The sequence below is a fragment of the Mytilus californianus genome, unplaced genomic scaffold (genome assembly GCF_021869535.1).
Source record: "Mytilus californianus isolate M0D057914Y unplaced genomic scaffold, xbMytCali1.0.p SCAF_14, whole genome shotgun sequence".
NCBI classification, from domain to species: domain Eukaryota; kingdom Metazoa; phylum Mollusca; class Bivalvia; order Mytilida; family Mytilidae; genus Mytilus; species Mytilus californianus.
This window is the reverse complement of record NW_026262626.1, coordinates 24,219,743-24,225,742: the sequence shown is the minus strand read 5'-3', so window position 1 is coordinate 24,225,742 and position 6,000 is coordinate 24,219,743.

Here is a 6,000-nt window from a genome sequence, read left to right as displayed (position 1 = left end):
ATACATCATTTATTTGTACCATATGTACAGAGGCGGATTTAGGGGGGGGGGCGGGGCAGGGGGCCCGGTCCCCCCTTTTTTGGGAAAAATTTGGTTGATTATATAGGGAATCACTGAAGCATGACTGGAGCGGGCCCCCTGTTAAGCAGTCAGTGGTTTCAGATAAGAAAAAGAATAAATGGGGTCACCGAACTTGCTTTCTTGCTACATATCAAAATAGGTAAATTCACAACACTTTCTATTATAAAAATTACTTTATCTGAGTTATCTCCCCTTATTTGGCAAAGTTGAAAAAAATCTAATCAAACACAAAGAAGGTGTCTTTGAGAAATTATAGTCGTAATTATGATAAAACACACAATTTTCCATATTTACATCGAAAGTCTTTTACATAAATTACATACTACTTTCAGGATTTGCACATTTCATGAAATATCTAGACCAACGTTATCTGCTACATCGAAATCCAAGATGGAGGAAGGCACCAGAGCCAAATTAATTATAAACAGTCATAATAAAAAGTCAGTGGCGGATTTACCGGGGGGCACAGGGGTGCACACAGTCCAGGTTACCAAAAAAATTTCTAACATAACTTTTTTGCTACTGAATCTGCTTATCTAGAGCGGAAATTAATCACAGCTTGATTTGACTTCTTAAACTGGCCGTTAATTAACCCCATCTTTAACATGCGTGATTTGACAAGTTATCGGTGGGTGTGCAAATATTGACACCTGTGTGTAATGTCTCTTTGAAAAAGCTTTTATGTAAACTACTTGTACATGTTGATTGGAATAGTACGACTATTTTTATTGGCTTTTAATACAATATTACAGATTAAGATTGATTAACAGGTTTAATCTTCTGATCAGGAAAGAAATTAACAACTAAAATCTGTGTTTTTAAGGAATATAGGTACAAATAGATGTTAAGTGTCATGAATGTTGGTATCGTTTTTAAGTTTAGTGTGACGTCCATTTTCACTGAACTAGTACACAATTTAATTAGGGACCAGCTGAGGACCACCTCCGGGTGCGGGATTTTCTCGCTGGGTTGAAGACCCTTTGGTGGCCTTCGGCTGTTGTCTGCTCTTTGGTCGGGTTGATGTCTCTTGACATATTCCCCATTTCCATTCTCAATTTTATCGATATATGGGATATATAGATATAAGAAGATGTGGTATGAGTGCCAATGAGACAACTCTCCATCCAAGTCAAAATTTATAAAAGTAAACCATTATAGGTCACAGTACGGTCTTCAACACGGAGCCTTGGCTCACACCGAACAGTAAGCTATAAAGGGCCCCAAACAATTACTAGTGTAAAACCATTCAAACGGGAAAACCAACGGTCTAATCTATATAAAAAACGAGAAACGAGAAACACTTATGAACCACATCAACAAACGACAACTACTGAACATCAGATTCCTGACTTAGGACAGGTGCAAACAAATGCAGCGGGTTTAAACCTTTTAATGGTACCAAACCTTCACCCTTTTTCTGAAACAATAGTGTAACATCACAACATAGAAAGACACACTATAAAATATCAACTGATATGTCTTCATAACAAAATACCCACATTACCATTTTTTTCTTGAAACTGTCTTTTATGTGACTTTCTTAAACAACAAAATATTTTTTTTTCAATATCATACAAGAAACCCCCCCCCCCCCCCCCCCCCATACATCGAGGTTCTGGATCCGCCCCTGAAAGTCATTGCATTTTCTATTTTGACTGTAACGGCGTAGTGTACATTATACTTTGTAAATTGCTTTTAAAAAAAAAACAGTCATTCATACAATTGTTCAGAAATCGATGCTACATGCAGAAGCTATTTTCCTTTAAAACCAGTACCCATTACAATGACTAAAAAAATGTGGTAGTTTGTTTTAGATGCAAATACTTCTTGGTAAGTCAGACAAAATAAACGAAAAATATATACGCTGCTGTAAATAAGATAGATCATCGATGTTTTTTACTGCAACTGGAGAAAATATTGAACTTATGATATTTATATACTAAATTATAAAAAATTCAAGCTCTCATAATAATTGGACATCTGTAAATTTTAAACTAGCCATCACGCGTCTCACAGACCATCGCACATCAGCGAAAGGACCATCGCACTTCGGCGCAGACCATTGCACTTCAGCGTGACCATCGCACTTCAGCGTCCCCATCGCATCTCCGAGTCCTACATATATATGAGCGAAATATAGTCGAGTGGCATATTGAGTTGCGACATATATATATATAGCCGTTGTATTCCGTTCTTGCTGGCAGAGTCACAGCAAACCGAACACTTTAAAATTAAAATTTGGTAGTTGATGCTTCGCCGCAAAGCACGAGGCATTTAGAACCAAGTGCTAAATTTGCGCCAAATTTTATTTTCCAAAGATAACAATTTCGCCAGATTGTATATGTTGTATTAGTAGTCAAATGTTGAAATATACTGCTAATAATTTGTGAGTACCTTTATCATATATATTCGATTGTTCAATGAGAAATTCAAACTTTCCAAGCTGATGGAATGTTGCAAATGCCTTTGCTTTTATCAAAAAATGTGATAAATCGATGGGTTCAAACTACCGTCCTATTAATGATCTGCGTAAACTTAAATATCGAATGTTTCGAAATAATTTAGAAAAACTTTACTTACTTTTTATTAGACCCATTTTTGAATATTCCACGGAAGAGTGGGATACTTTAGGGATATGTTATTCAAATAAAGGAGTAAGCTCGGTAAGATCCCTTTTTGGCCAAAAAAATATAGCATTTCAAAAATTTGTTAAAAATGTAAACTTTTAGCTATTTATTGGAAAGTAGAATACTTTTGTTACATAATTATAGGCTGCTTTTGTTATTACACTGCACATGCATCAGGTACTAGCATAATTAATTCGTGCAAAATTACTGAAATCTTCACAATTTTCAGCATTTGTACTTATTTTTAGACGATTTTTGTTAGGCTAAAATGGAAGTGACCGCACTAGTGTTCAGTCGATATATTTAAATGTATGTTGTATTTGATGATCGGATACATAACATATATAAAGGTTGAGACTGAACACGAATGCGACCACTTCCATGCATTTTTAGACAAAAACCGTCTGATAAGTGACGTTTTGTGGCATATTTGATAGGTTTTTCATATTTAAGCTTTACATAAACTAATTGAATCGACTGAAGGAGACACTAAAGTGTTTAAAAAATGTCAAAAATCTTTCATCATATGTTCTTCAAATTTTAGGCCAAAATCAGCCTTTACAGGACCTTCTCCTTAGAAAACTTGCAATTGGAAGCCGCAAGAGTTGTAACAGGTCTACCAATTTTCACTAAAACTGATACTCTGTACTCTGAGGTAGGGGCTGGGAATCTTTATATGAAAGAAGAAAAGGAAGAAGAAAATTACAGATGTTCTATGATATGAATAAAAACATGCACCTGAGTACCTGTGTAATCTTATCACCCCCCCCCCCCCCCCCCCCATGTATACAAAGTACAACTAACTATCCGTTGCGAAACGGTCACAATGTAAAAGAAACAGAATATATTGTGTCTAATTTCCGTAAGGATTCCGACAGCCTATTAATTTAAAATGTAATGGACAATTTATTTAAAAAGTTGATGTCCACAAACATTTGGGTGTTACTATTTCTAACAAATGCAAGTGGACAGTCCATATAGATAATATTTGCTGTAGTGCCACAAAACAGATTTTTGTTCTCCGGAAATTGAAATATATTCTTAACAGAAACAATATTGGTAAGATATATATATCGAATGCATACTTCCACGTTTAGAATATGATGCGCGCGAGCAGGCTATGGGATGGATGCTGTGTAAAAGGTTCTGAAAAAAATTGCAATTTGAGGCAGCCAGAATTATTACTGGACTTCCGCAATTTGCAAGCAAAGACTCCCTATTTTTTAAACAGGATGGGAAACTTTGAGTTCTAGAAGAAATAGACGGTGAATTGTGTTATATCATAAAATTCACAATAGTATAGTTCCCGAATATCTTATGTATTGTATATCAGATTATGTAGATAGTAGTTATTATAATACTACGTAGAAACCGTTCTCACTATATATAGGGGGGCCTCGGTGGCCGAGTGGTCTAAGTAGTTACTACTGTAATCACTAGCCAGTCAACACTGAGGTTGTGAGTTCGAACCCCGCTCGTGCGGGTGCACTCGACTCCAATCTTAATTGACTAGGATTGTCAGTTTTCCTATCGAAGGTCGGTGGTTTTCTCCGGGCACTCTGGCTTCCTCCACCAATAAAAACTGGCCGCCACGAAATAGCCCAAAAGCGGTGCTTAAAAGTGGCGTTAAAAAACAAAAAATCAAATCAAATCACTATATATAGGTGTAATACCACCAAATCATAGTACGTCACATCCGAAAATAGGTCGAAAAAAAATATTCCCTTGAATTTGACAGTTGCAGGTAATTGATCCTACATTTCATTGCAGTAAAACATTTCTGGGTCATAAACATATATCTTGGGTATTTCAAAGCACCATTATTTTTTTATTTGGGGTTTCTATAGAATATTTTGGAAACTTGAGGTCACATGGTTACTAGGTTAAAAAAGGGGGAAAATTTGATGTGTTAACTTCCAGTGATGGTTACTTTCTTATATGGAATGAAATGTTATGTGAAATTTTTTCTATAGTACTGGACAGGATAAATCTTTACTCATGCCAAGTATTTCTTTATATGAAACAAAGATAAATTCTGCACATTTTTTTGAAAAGTGCAAATTTAACAAAGACTAATAGGGGAAAATTAATGGTGGTATTACACCTATATAGTACCAAGATGTCGATTGGACATATTTTCTAATTTTTTTTCCCTTCTTCAATTCGTGCATGGAACTTATTGCCGTTAGATATTAGATCCGTTCAATCATCTCCAAATTTCAAAAATGCTATCCGTAGAAATGACATTTCATTTTTGGTACCTAAATATTACATTACTGGAAATAGGAGAGAAAACATATTGCATACAAAATTACGACACAGATGTCACCGACTCGCCCGACTCGTACATTTGAACAACCGGACAAGTAAATTTTTTGATCTGGGTTGCCCGTGGACAAGTAAAAAAATTACACTGGACAAAATTCAATGTAATCAACTTATTAAGATTATTACTTTATCATGTTTATGTAAAAGAATGCAATCCTTTTCAGAAATATACATATAGTTATATATACTCCATACAAAACGATTCTTTGATCAATATGGCTGTATCTCAGATGTACTCGTATCCAACTGTTATTGTTTAAACATAATATATTTAGTGTGTATAATTTTCCTAATATTGTACTTAATTATATAATTGCTGTCATCTTAAATGTTTTTATATTGTAATTATTTGGAGAGGATTGTGTTATGTTGTTATAACTTGTATCCAATCCTATTGTTTATAACAATTAAATATGTTTAAACTAAACACAAAAGAGATCGTGTCTCCCACACCATTCTCAAAATGTAACAGGCTGAAAATTAAAGATAACGTCTTTTTGGCCAATTGAAAAAGAAATATTTTAGGTACATAATAGAATAAATTTATCCAATAAGGTAATGTTTGCTTTGAATTTGGAGTAGGACCAATTTCCATGTATTTGTTACACTCACATGATTAAAATCTAAAACTTGTCAAATCCTACTGCAATTAAAAGAGTTCATCATGTTTATATCATATGATTTAAACATTGTTTAACAATTTTATATTTTCCAATAATCAGCGTAACATGCTGCTAAATGTTGAAGGCATTTTGATAAAAAAAAGTGTTTTTTTTTCGGGAGTCTATATACTATGTTCAAGCAAGATACGGACGGAGTTCACAATCGTGTACACATAATTACATTTCTGCATATACACGACGACATATATGTACTTGTCTCTGAAAAAAAATATTACCTAGGTATAACAACACCCATAAAAGTTGATATTACTTGTACTATAAGTACACGAATACAACAAAAT